The sequence below is a fragment of the Magnolia sinica genome, chromosome 10 (genome assembly GCF_029962835.1).
Source record: "Magnolia sinica isolate HGM2019 chromosome 10, MsV1, whole genome shotgun sequence".
Lineage (NCBI taxonomy): Eukaryota > Viridiplantae > Streptophyta > Magnoliopsida > Magnoliales > Magnoliaceae > Magnolia > Magnolia sinica.
The window spans coordinates 7,659,658-7,674,367 of NC_080582.1; positions in this window are offsets into that span (position 1 = coordinate 7,659,658).

Sequence of the window (14,710 nt, forward strand, 5' to 3'; positions counted from 1 at the left end):
TCCGGTGGATATCTATGTTTAAAGTCTATTCCGGCATTCATGAAATATTCAGTGTTTTTATGATTGAATGTGAACGGTTAATACGTTTTTTTTTTCTCAATCGTCTATTTTGCAAATATTGAAGGGCTAGGACTATTCCGATCTGAGGATTTTCAAGTGCATGGACAATCAATGGTGATAGCCACAATACCAGAGTTTTGAACGACTGAGATCATGGGCACTACTCGTGTGGATTGAAAGGCTGAGCACTACTGTACAGAAATCCCGCAGCGGATTGTATAACACCTCTCCTTTGTTAGGACACGGATTGCCTGTGCCGCCTGTTTTCAGAAGCTGTGTGGGGTCCAAAGATATGCCTGTGATAAATCCATTCCGTCCATCAGTTTTGCAGGACCACGATGGGACAAGAATCTAAAAATAAGACAGATCAGGTAAGCTACACAACACGAAACAGTGAGAACGGAAATGTCCACCGTTAAAATCTTCCAGGGGCCGACCAAGATGTTTATATGCCATCTAAACCGTTCATAGGGTTATTACCACTCAGATAAACTGTAGGCACAAATATTGTCCTGACACGAAACTTCTGTTGCCCACAAAGTTTTCAATGGTGTGGTGTGGTCCACCTGAGTTTTGAATCCGCCTGATTTGAGAAATTTACGACTGTGGACTCCACCTTTTATCCAGCGGTTTTTATGAAGTAATACAAACTTAGAATACGCACTTGGACCTCTTCATAAGGAGTTGGAATTTCAGGACGAAAATACCCCTCCTTTTGACGGAAACGGATTCGGTACTCCCCCTGCCACCAGCTAATGCGGACGGTCGGTGGTCTGTGGACCCCACCATGTTGTATACTTTTCATCCATGCCGTCCATATATTTTTCCAGATCATTTTATGGTATAAGACCAAAATTAGGTATATCCAAATCTCAATTGTACCACATTACAGGAAACAATTTTGAATGAGCGTCGACCATTAGAAACTCAAGTGGAGCCCACTGTGATGTTTGTGAGAAATCCTCCCGTCTAAGTTCATTCATAGGGTCACAAAGACCTGGATGAATAGGAAAAACAAATTTCATAATGATCCAAAACTTGTGTAACCCCTAAAAGGGTTGCAATGGTAGATGTTTAATTCCCCACTACCTTTTCCAGTGTGGTCCACTTGATTGCTAGATCTGTCTTATTTTTCACGTCAAGCCTTAATTCGAGTTCTCCAAATAGATGGACAGTTTGGATATAACACATACCTCATAATGGGACCCACAAAAATCGGTGGGGATTACAATAGGGAAAAAGAAGGAAAAAAAAGAAGAAGAAGAAGGAAGCCAGCGTGTTGGGGGTCAGAGCAGGGTCTATCGCTACGGATTATAACCGTAGCCAAAACTTAGTGTTATGCACCTTTTTTTTTTATTATTTATTTTTATTTTTATTTTTATTTTTTACATAGAGAACGTTTTCCCTTTACATTTTTCTATAATACATAATTATGTAAATATGCATATATAAGTATATAAAAATATTTTTCTATCTTTTAATTCATTTCTTTGTCTATTTATTTAATAAGCATATCTCCTAAACTAGAATAATTTACTTAACTTACCACATATGATTTTGGGGTAGGAGAAGCTAATTTAGTCAATCAACCTAGTTATTTTTCAAGATTCCATCGGGTCATTGGTCGAAAATCCATTTCATTCAGTTCATGGTCAATTTGAATCACTTCGTGGTCAAACTAGAAATTCAGCGGGGCAAACATGAAATTGAGCAGGGAAAACTAGAAAGAACTTTATTTTTATTATATTTCAATATAGGACTTATTACATTAGTTTATTATATTTCAATTACGTGCTAATATTTTTGTTATTACATTAGTTTGTTATTTCAATTACGTGTCAATCCATTACATGTTAATATTTTTGTTATTACATTAGTTTATTATATTTCAATATAGGATTTATTTTTGTTATCTATGATTTTATTAATTATATACGTGATTATTCATCATAAAGAACTTTATTTTTTTCTTTAAAAAACTAAGCTAAAATATATGACTATTCCTTTAATAAGTCATGTAGGATAGCACGCAGTCTATTTGGGAGAGAGAAATCCGGCATATCTTGTTAGCTTGAGTCCTTGGAAATGACGTGGACAAATGAGACCCGACATTTGCCCCGTTGTTTTTCTTGTTTGCCCTACTCATATTTCAGTTTGTCTCGTTGTTTTTCTAGTTTGTCCCGCTGTTTTTCTTGTTTGCCCCACTATTTTTCTAGTTTGTCTCGCTCATATTTCAGTTTGCCCCGCTCATATTTCAATTTGCCTCGCTGTTTTTCTAGTTTGCCCCGCTTATATTTCAGTTTGTCCCACTGTTTTTCTTGTTTGCCCCGCTCATGTTTCAGTTTGCCCCGCTGTATTTCTAGTTTGCCCCGCTCATATTTCAGTTTGCCCCGCTATTTTTCTAGTTTGCCCCACTCATATTTTAGTTTGCCTCGCTCATATTTCAATTTGCCCCGCTATTTTTCTAGTTTGCCCCGCTCATATTTCAGTTTGCCCCGCTGTTTTTCTAGTTTGCCCCGCTCATATTTCAATTTGCCCCGCTGTTTTTCTAATTTGCCCCGCTCATATTTCAATTTGCCCCGCTATTTTTCTAGTTTGCCCCGCTCATAATTCAGTTTGCCCCACTGTTTTTCTAGCTTGCCCCGCTCATAATTCAGTTTGCCCCGCTCATAATTCAGTTTGCCCCGATCATATTTCAGTTTGCCCCGCTGTTTTTCTAGTTTGCCCCGCTCGTATTTCAGTTTGCCCCACTGTTTTTCTAGTTTGCCCCGCTCATATTTCAGTTTGTCCCGCTGTTTTCATGGTTGCCTAACTCATTTTCATGTTTGCCCTACTGAATTTCTAGTTTGCCCTGCTCAATTTCATATACGGCTGAAAGTTGAGCGGGTTCAACCCGACCGACCCGACATTGGGTTGGGCTCGGGCAGGATATATCGGGCACGATCTCTAGCTTGGGCTATAAAAACACCAACCTGATAAAACTTGGGTTGGGTTAGGCTTGAGCACCAACCCGAACCAACCCGCCCGACTTTCAGCCCTAATTTCATGTTTGCCCTGCTCAATTTCATGTTTGCCCCACTGAATTTCTAGTTTGCCCCACCGAATTTTTAGTTTGACCGCGAAGTGATTGAAATTGACCATGAACTGAATTAAATGGATTTTCGACCATCGACACGATGGAATCTTGGAAAATAACTAGGTTGGTTGGCTAAATTTGCTTCTCCTACCCCAAAATCATATGTGGTAAGTTAAGTAAATCATTCTAGTTTAGGAGATATGCTTGTTAAATAAATAGACAAAGAAATGAATTAAAAGATAGAAAAATATTTTTATATACTTATATATACATATTTACATAATTATGTACTATAGAAAAATGTAAGGGGGAAAATGTTCTCCATGTAAAAAATAAAAATAAAAAAAATAAAAAGAGAAAAGAGAAAAAAGTGCATAACACTATAGCTATGGCTACGGTTATAATCCGTAGCGATGGGCCGAGCTTTGACCCGATCGACCGGGTCCCAACCCGGTCGATCCCAACTCGCTGATTTTGTTTTTAAGTAAGTTGGCCTATGGCTATAGATTTAGCAGCCTCTATGGCTACAGATTATAACCATAGCCATAGGTACTGCGAATCCGTAGCCATAGGTACCTTGGTCCAGGGACCTGATAAACTGGGTCAGCTAGTTGGGACCCGGTCGACCGGGTCGGTTGTCTTGCCCACTTGTGTTTTTTAGATTTGTCTCATTTTTTGTCTTATATCATAATGAGAGTAGTCAATTCATTTTTTTAGATTTATCTCATTTTTTGTCTTATATCATAACGAAAGTAGTCAAAATGAATTGACATGAGACCCACATAGCTTTCAATAGTAAGGGATTCCTACCCTAAGTTGTTGTGGGCAATCTGCATCCCTTTGGATTATAGGGAATTCATCTAACCCTAGGTTACAGGCAAGTTGCATAACTTTTAGACAATTTAGTTTGCATATGGCTCAATTGAGTTTCAAAACTCAAGATAAACTCGACTCGACTCGAACCACTAGCTCGAGTCGAAAGCTTTGGCAAACAAGCCAAGCCTCAATGTTGAGCTCGAGGGCAAGCTCGAGATCGAGCTCAAACTCGAGTATAGCATGGACGAGTCAAGCCGAACTTGGCCCATCTCGACTTGACTCGGCTTGATGTACAACCTTATTTACAGATAATGTGCAATAGTTAGGCCTCAAGTCCAGTTTAGGCATGATTTTGCTGACATGTGAGTGGTGTAATCATGCATCAGTGAGCTATGCCCTATTCTCGGCAATAAATACTCGAACATATCTTATTTCACTCGGTATTGGATAGTGGCATATTTGTATACATGCTTAGCGGGCTCATCTAGCACTACAAGCTCTAGATGTCCTGCTTGTGTAATTCAGATAAGGTATGGATACGAGGAATAAGACATGTAAACTAGACATGACCCATTCATGATGGTTTCCTCCGTATCAATGGCTTGGATAAATATACAACTGAGTTTGAATAGATGGTTCTTGTGAGCTATTTTGGATGCTTAGCTAAAAGCATAGACTTCTTTAACTTAGCCACGGAATGTTGTGGTTAGATTTCTTTCGTTCATTGGAATTCCTGAAGAAGAGTTTTAATGGATAATTGAAGTTTAAACATTGTAAACCCCATGAAATTAGATTTTTCAAGAAATCATTTTTAAAAAATCTGTTTTATTGAAAGATCAAAACATCTCATTTCCCATTTCCCATTTCCTATGAAATATGAGCGAGGCAAACTAGAAAATCAGTGGGGGAAACTAGAAAATAAGCGGTGCAAATTAGAAGATCAGCGGGGCAAGCATGAAAATGAGCGAGTCAATCATGAAAATGAGCGGGTCAAGCATGAAAATGAGCGGACCAAACTAGAAAATCAGCGGTGCAAGCATGAAAATGAGCGGGTCAATCATGAAAATGAGCGGGTCAAGCATGAAAATGAATGGGGCAAAGTAGAAAATCAGCGGGGCAAACTGAAATATGAGCGGAGTAAACTGAATTATGAGTGGGGCAAACTAGAAAAACAGCGGGGCAAACTAGAAGATCAGCGGGGCAAGCATGAAAATGAACGGGGCAAACTAGAAAATCAGCGGGGCAAACATGAAAATCAGCGGGGGAAACATGAAATTGACCAGGGGAAACATGAAATTGACCGGGGCAAACATGGAATTGAGCGGGGCAAACTAGAAATTGAGCAGGGCAAACTATAAAATCAGGGGGGAACATGAAATTGAGCGGGGCAAGCATGAAATGAATGGAAATGACCATGAAGTGAAGCAAATTGACCATGAAATGCATGGAAATGTGGGTTAGCTTGCTAGTAAACACCCATGCCAGTACACACCCTCCATGTTAGCCACCCCCACTAGGGATCAATACCAAGGAAAACGTACCTAAATAAGACTTTAATTTCACTACTAAACTATGGAGGTATCCTAAAAGAATACTTTATGGATCTTCTGAGAATGCTTTGAATCATGCTCGAAATGTTCGTTTCAATAAGCACATTGCAGCTGTCTGGCTTCAATAAATGCCCAATGTGATGAATGTTGCTCTGGTTGCTTTGGTAGTTCACATGGTTGGAGTTGGTTATAAAGAGTGCTCCATGTAGAAACCTCTGCCATGTACTTCCTAAAAGCCAACCCAAATTCTTAGGAGAAGACTAAGATAATAATGGTGATGATGATGCATTTATAAATTCATACACATATACAAACATACATACTTATAGAAATATATAGATATGCATATGCACATACAGATACAAATACAGGCATGCAGTTTTAATTATATATGGTGATCACACAATGCAATTCTTGAGATTCCAGAAAAGTCCATCTTTTTCATAGCCAACAATCATGGCCACCTAAGACTTATCACTTGCCATGAAAGAGAAAAAGTCCTTAATTTATTTTCAAAATTGCAACAAACCCAAGACATCAGTTCAGTAGCAATAGTGTAGGATACGATGTAAAGTAAAAACCTACTACACCTCGTGAATCAATGTAATTTCAAATGAAATTATGCATGCATATAGGACTGATTTAGATAGTGGACTCAATCCAATTCCAAACAACATATTCCATCCAATTCCATTGCAAAATTCTTTTAAAAAATTCCGAATCAAGTTGAGAAGTATTAACAATATCCACTAATCAATGCAAAAATGATACCTATCAAGTTGAGATGTGACATGCCAAAGTATGCATATTACACCATAACTCTTTCAAGTTGTTTTGAACTTTCAGTAACATTCCTCCATATTATCATGCAACAAGAAAGGCTTGTTATTTGATTAGTTGCTCTTGAATTTAACAGGGACTCAACGTTTTAATCATTTTATGAACATGTTTGATCACAAACAAACATCACTGTTGGGCCTAATATGGTTTCAATGGTGGAAATCATTATGTCCACTGTTTCCCGTGGTATGATCTACTTGATCTCTTGATATGCTTCAATTTGGGGCTTAACCTTTTAAATTAGATGGAATAACGGATGGACGACGTGGATATACTGCATACATTTAATGTGGGCCCAACTGAGTTTACTCAGTACGATGGGAGCGTACTGACTAGCTCAGTACGCAATCCGATTACGCTTGCTACGCCCCACAATGGTGTTTTATTTGTAATACATCATGTTCATCGGATTATGTAATACCCCTCCATTTTCATCGTAATATGTATACACCAAAACCTCATATGTGGAAGGGAACCTAGACATAGAGGGAGGGAACTTAGACATTCAACGAGACAAACATGAAATTCAGCGGGGAAAACATGAAATTCAGTGGGGAAAACATGAAATTCAGCGAAGCAAACTGGAAAATCAGCGGGGCAAACTAGGAAATCAGCGGAGGAAACTGGAAAATCAGCGGGGTAAACTGAAAAATCAACGGGGCAAACTAGAAAATCAGCGGGGCAAATTGAAAAATTAGCGGAGGAAATTAGAAAATCAGTGGGGCAAACTGAAAAATCAGCAGGGCAAACTAGGATATCAGCGAGGCAAACATGAAAATGAGCGGGACAAACATGAAAATCATTCTGCCTACTATTTCTCATAGTATGATCCACTTGATCTTTTCATATGCTTCAATTTGGGGCTTAACCCCTTAAAATAGATGGAAAAATGGATGGCTTAGATATCAAACTTATCTGCCACATAGGCTCTTGTGGGGGTGTGTTGATGGATATTCTTTGAAGTATTTGTCTCTTAGTGTACTCGTAGTGCAACGATTCTTCGGTACAGTAAGATCTCCAATCTTAAGACCGGTAATGAGGGCGAAGTCCATCTCCGAAAACTGCACTTGCCTCCCCCTGATCTCAAATACTAAATCACCTTTGTATCTTAATAAAAGAATGTGAAATAGAGCCCCTATAAATCTAAAAGATGTAACATGCAATAAAAATGAGAAAGGGGAATGCTTAAACAGATTTAGGCGACTATTGTGCTTCTCCACTCCACCCTTCGCCTTGTCAAACCACCATGTCAATATACACCTGGATGTTGGGTTGGACATAACGGCAGAATATTCGTCGCCTGCAGAGATGAATTGAAAAATATATCAAACATAAAATTCACAAGATAAACATAGTGTACAAAATCAGACATAATTGAAAACAATGTATCATTTCATTAATTTGAACAAGCTTCATATGAAATAGAAATAGAAATTGAGCGGGGAAATACCGAAAATTGTGCGAGACAAACTATCAACATAAGCTATAAATTGATCGGGGCAATCTGCAAATTGTGCGGGGCAAAGTGGATATTGAACAGGGCAAGCTAGACATTGACTGCTGGAAGGGTTGTTTTCAGTTTCCTTTTATTGATTGCTAGAACGGCCGTTTTCTCTCAATTGGTTGAAGATCTCTCTTCTTAGATCTGTATCCATTCATTTTTGGAGGCAAAAACTCATTTAAGTTAATTAAGTACCATCATTTGCCCTCCCTTTTTGTTGTATATCAATCCACATCTCAGTTAGCTCGTGGATAGTGTGATCTGCGCAATTTAGGTAATATGTGTCTTTAGGTATGGGTTTAGAAGATGAGTAAGGTTTGGAATAATACACTCTAAATAAATATGCATTCTCACAACATCTTTTAACATAAACATCCTGATGAACATCAAGCTGTTTCTTTGTTTCAATAGAACATCGTTCCACAAATGAGAATCAAAGGAGACCTATGAAATGTTGTTAGCAAAATCTCCTTCAAAGTAGTATCCTTGTGTCATGAGCTCGTATAAGTGGAGGCTATGGTCTTATGATCTAGAATGTTAGCCAGATGGGCTCCACTGTGGATGATCCATGCTCGGAAAAATACAAATAAGATGATCACAAACCTTATAACCATTGTCGACCAGATGGAATCTTGGAAAATAACTAGGTTGGTTGGCTAAATTAGCTTCTCCTACCCCAAAATCATATGTGGTAAGTTAAGTAAATCATTCTAGTTTAGGAGATATGCTTGTTAAATAAATAGACAAAGAAATGAATTAAAAGATAGAAAAATATTTTTATGTACTTATATATACATATTTACATAATTATGTATTATAGAAAAATGTAAGGGAGAAAATGTTCTCCATGTAAAAAATAAAAATAAAAAAATAAAAAGAGAAAATAGAAAAAAGTGCATAGCACTATAGTTATGGCTACGGTTATAATCCGTAGCGATAGGCCAAGCTCTGACCTGGTCGACCGGGTCAATGGCCATTATAGCCAGATGGGGTCGACCGGGTCAAGTCAAAACAGTGAGTTGCGGTCGACCGGGTCAATGGCCATTACAGCCAGATGGGGTCGACCGGGTCAAGTCACAATAGTGAGTTTATAATGTGTTTTTAGTTTTTTTCCTTCACAATAATCCTGATGGTATTTTTCTTTTTTGTCAACCTCACTTAGCAAAACCAAGTTTGAACTCATTTTGTCAACCATACTTAGCAAGTAATGTTATTATCAAGCCCACACAGGCATTTCGTCGAACACAATACACATCAGTGGGTTTGCATATTTATATAATCCAAATATAACATATGTATAACATTTTTACGGATATTTGGAAAGAGAAAACCCGATTAAATGTTTCAACCTAGGGTTTGGGTCAAGGGTCGTCAGAACCTATCCAACACACGAAGTTTATAAGGATAGTTGGAAAGAGAAAATCCAATTAACCTAGGATTTGGGTCAAGGGTCGGATCTCACCTCTTGGTTGATTTTAGCGAACAACAAAGGAGTTCTTAGCCTATGATTCTAGCGAGGCACATGCATGAATCATAGCCTAAGACTTTAGTGCTGAAATTCCCCGAACGGTTTGTCTTCCGGTTCTCTTTGTGTTAGTTGTGTCAGGACACATGCATGCGGCCATAGCTACGAAAATTGGAAGAGAGCTCGAATTTGTTACCTTTTATCAGCCACACTTCGCATCTACTACGGTAGGACCGAGGTCTCCGGCGAATACACCCACACACACTCCGTCAATGTTGCTGGAATTGTTGTAGGAGTGAGTGAAAGAGAGAGGGGTTAAAGGGTTTTATACCCTGGTTTTAGGTCAGTTGGCCCCAGCTTTCGCTAATTCATCCAAATGGCCTTGTTGGACCCAATTCCGGTCACCATTTCTCAATCAAGGGTCAGATTTGACTGCCCCGCTGCAAGGACATATCTTCAATATTCAAAGTGTAAATTTAGGTGAAATCTGAAGGCCGAAATGCCCCAGTTCACTGTCCCAATTGGCAGGGCCATTTGTTTAAAAAACACAAGATTTTATTTCAGGGCTATAGCGATTTGCACTTTACAAGTGCCCACTGGTCGATGCGATTCGTTCATTTGCAGGTGCGGTCCGGATCTATCGTCCGTGATGTACCACAAGCCCAGTGAGCCCAATGACCTCCCATTCAGTCAGATTTTTTTGCCCTTCACTGGGCGATGCATAGCCTGAAAAGACAGTCGCCAAGTACAATTTGCACAGATCGGCTCTACGGCCCGTGTTTAACGAGGCAAAATGAAAGTTGGACGGGGCAAGTATGAAATAAGACTTATTAGATGTTGTAGCTTCAACTGAATCACCAAACCATGCGTCACAGTTGAATAAATTGAAGACCCCAGAGTACTATTCATATTATCTTTTCCACGATCATATCATTCAAATCAGCGGGGCAAGCATGAAAATCATCGCGGCAAACTAGAATATCAGGAGGGGATACTACAAAATCAGCGGGGCAAACTAAAAAATTAGCGGGGGAAACTGAAAAATCAGCGGGGTAAACTATAAAATCAGCGGGGCAAACTAGAAAATCAGCGGGGGATACTAGAAAATCAGTGGGGGAAACTGGAAAATCAGCAGGGGAAACATATAAATGAGTGGGGCAAACTAGAAAATCAGCAGGGGAAACCGGAAAATCAGCGGGTCTTTAATTTTCATGTTTATTTTCAAAGATGTATAGATGTATAAATGGCCTGTTGTCTTTGCGCATGACAGTTAAATGCGTGCTATCATTTATCTTCAAAGATGTATAGATGGCCTGTTGTCTTCCTTTTTAAGCAATCAGCCAAGGAAAACGTACCTAAATAAGACTTTAATTTCACTATTAAACTATAGAGGTGTCTTAAAAGAATACTTTATGGATCTTCTAAGGAATGCTTTGGATCATGCTCGAAAAGTTCATTCCAATAAGCACATTGCATTGATAGGTATGCATCCCAAAATAAGACTTATTATATGTTGTAGCTTCAACTGAATCACCAAACCATGCGTCACAGTTGAATAAACTGAAGACCCCAGAGTACTATTCATATTATCTTTTCAACGATCATATCATTCAAATCAGCGGGGCAAGCATGAAAATCACCGGGGCAAACTAGAATATCAGCGGGGGATACTACAAAATCAGCGGGGCAAACTACAAAATCAGCGGGGGAAACTGGAAAATCAGCGGGGTAAACTATAAAATCAGCGGGGCAAACTACAAAATCAGCGGGGGATACTAGAAAATCAGCGGGGCAAACTACAAAATCAGCGGGGGAAACTGTAAAATCAGCGGGGCAAACTACAAAATCAGCTAGACAAACAGTGATTTTGATGGGGACATGTAACTAGGTATGAATCATAACTTACATTTCCGGCGAATATGTAAAAAAATTTCAAAATATGCTATCCACCAAAATTACAAAGTATGCTATACATCAAAACTTACAAAGTTTGCTATACATCATAATTTACAATGTATATTCAACGATGTATATAATACAATGTATACAACATATTTCCAAAATCCATCTCATGCCTTGGACAAATATCATCTAAAAACTAGAGACAAGCAATCATATGCTATTGACTTCCTCCAATCGGCCGTGAATTTTTGTATATCTATTCCCGCCAAGGTGAGACCGTTAGACAAAATGTCGATATATTTCATTATGAATATACCATAGTCATAACCATTGTCTTGCTTCGGCGCAGATTCATCGACTCTAACGGTCCACTTCTTCCCTTCAAGCGCAGTGCTGTCTCCAGTGACATGGAAGAGAATGGGGAGTGCATCAGTCATCTTCTTCATCTTTTACTTGTACTTCGGCAATAAATTGGTGCACAAGCTATCCACAACAACAATTTTTCTTGCTCTAGGATAGATGACTAGCAGAAACCAATGTGAATTTTCGTGATTTATGGGCGCATAGACCTGTTCATGATTCATAAAATAATATATTACTCAAACATGATAGAAGACATAATAGTAAGAGATGATGTTCTGTGACAAGTGCATTACCCGTTCATAACACCAAATTGCTTTACCGTATGGTTTATCTCGCTGCTTGGCAATTGCGTAGGCCGTACCCATCTGACCTAATAGCTCGGCCCGTTCTGACGCCGATTTGGAGGCCTGGTATACAATCAAAACAGGTAAACACCCCTCAAGGCTTTGCTGTTACAAACATGATGAAAGTTCACGTCATGTAAGAAAATCAAATTTTCAAACAGATTACAGATTAGCGCAATAAACAGTTAACGTAAAATATGTAGGACAGAACTTGCAATCTTGAGGATATGCTATTGAAAGGTCGTTATGCCTTTTCTCAAGAAACTCGATGTATGTGTCGATAGCCTAATCAATAGGATAGTATGATTTAGTCATAGATTAATATAACACATAATTATATGTCAATCAATGCATATCGAGAATAAATTAGTAATGCTTACCTCGCTATCAACCCACGCATCCTTCAACCATATTGTACTGAACCATTTTCCCACTGCCATGGCCTTGTTTGCTTCGTACCAGTCATCTGCCTCTTCTACCTCATGTGCGGATAGTATCCTGAAAGGATCCATCTGTAGAGGAAATGGTATCGGAGAAGTTGCAGAAGCTATTACTTGCTCGGGTTCAGGAACCGCCGCAGGGGTTGTATCGAATGCAGACAGGGACAAGTACGGAGAAATCTTGTAATATGACGGCTTCGGTATCCTTTTGATTCTCCTTTCATAAACAGGATGAGAAGTGGATGCATTCAATACATTAGCTTTGACATTACTATACGATTGCACATCTAGGTCCTCATGTCCAAGTTCTTTATCTTCAATATCATTTACTTCCCCTCTCTTCCTCAACTCCTCACCCTCCTCCATCATAAAACATCCCCTTCGTGTACGACTACATTCATTCTCCTTAATAAACTCCTCCCTCTCATTCACTAACTTTTTCTTGTCCTCAAAAAACAAATCCTTCTCCCTCTTCAATTGTTCTTTCTCATTCAGCAACCTCTCCCTCTCAGCAAACATTGCTTCTTTCCTTCTCATCTCTTCCCTCTCTTTTCTCAATTTGTCCCTCTCCTTCTTCAATTCCTCTCTCTCCTTCTTCAACTCTTCCCTTTCAATTCGAAATTCCTCCATAAAAACAACATTCTTCATAATACCCCCCTCGGTCCCTCTCCCTCCACGCCTTTCTCATCGTTATCATCTGACTCATCCTCCTCATGATCAGTCTCATTACCCTCATCATCATTATCTTCCTGGGTCTCGGTAAGCTATAAGATGTATAGATGGATATGTAAGAGTAAGGATAACTTTACAATGATAGAAAATTATAGTTCATTTTTCATGACATCTCACTTGGAAACTGTCACGCACCGAGCGAACGGCATCCGTTTTCCATTCTCGTAGAGTTGGTTCTAATTTCATTACTACTAATGTCTGGAAAAGAACAAAGAGTAATGTTAAATAATTAAGCTATACGTCAACTTAAGCAAAGTAAATGCCGGAGATATATAAACTTACAGCTTTACTCTCGAAAATAATATTTATTCTGTTATACCTCCAACATTTCCAGCCTCGGTATTGAATGAACCGTGGAATTTGATGGGGAACATATGAAACAATACACACTTGTAGGGCCGGAAATGTCTCTACTACCCATAGCTATTAGAATGAAATTGTATATGGTTAAAAATCCATAATTGAATATAGAAGGAAAACATATAGAAAATAAAAGGTGTTTTTACTTATAGGGGAAAGATGCAACCACATACAGTGTACCGAGGGGACCTTGATGCGGCAACAACAAATTCGATTCCTTACAACATTGTATAGTATCCCAGACTACCCCAAGGATACATATAGAAATCATCTAACGAGTCCACCAGGTGAATATAATCCAAGTTGCACATGATTTTCGGTTCGGTTCCCCTAAGAAAGCACTCTACAACTAGAAGTAGGGTAACCTTCATGACGTCCTCATGCTTTTTGGTGTCAACTAATCTCTCAAACACATCCATTATGTGCTTCTTTAAGACTGGATATTCTTTGAAGTATTTATCTCTTAGTGTACTCATAGTGCAACGATTCTTCGGTACAGTAAGATCTCCAATCTTAAGACCGGTAATGAGGGCGAAGTCCATCTCCGAAAACTACAATCACCTCCCCCTGATCTCAAATACTAAATCACCTTTGTATCTTAATAAAAGAACGTGAAATATAGCCCCTATAAATCTAAAGGATGTAACATGCAATAGAAACGAGAAAGGGGATTGCGTAAACAGATTTAGGCGACTATTGTGCTTTTCCACTCCACCCTTCACCTTGTCAAACCACCATGTCAATGTACACCTAGATGTTGGGTTGGAGATTACGACAGAATATTCGTCGCCTGCAGAAATGAATTGAAAAACATATCAAACATAAAATTCACAAGATAAACACAGTATACAAAATTAGAATCATTTCTGAAAACAATGTAGCATTTCATTAATTTGAACAAGCTTCATATGAAATATAAATAGAAAATGAGCAAGAAAATACTAAAAATTGTACAGAGACAAACCATCAACATAAGCTATATATTGATCGGAGCTAACAAGAAATTGGAAATTGAACAGGGCAAGCTGGACATTTTACCAAATTCAACGTTGGCCAAATTAGTGAACATTTATAGTGGTAGTATCAACAAGAAGATGTTATTTGCAACTAGTTTTATAGTTGGTGAATTGGTCATATTTTCTTCTTCAAGAGAGTTGTCATCTTTAAAGAAGCACGCCTAAACCCTGTTATGAAAACATAATAGTCAGCGGGGAAAACATGAAATTCAGTGGAGAAAACATGAAATTGAGGAGGGCAAACT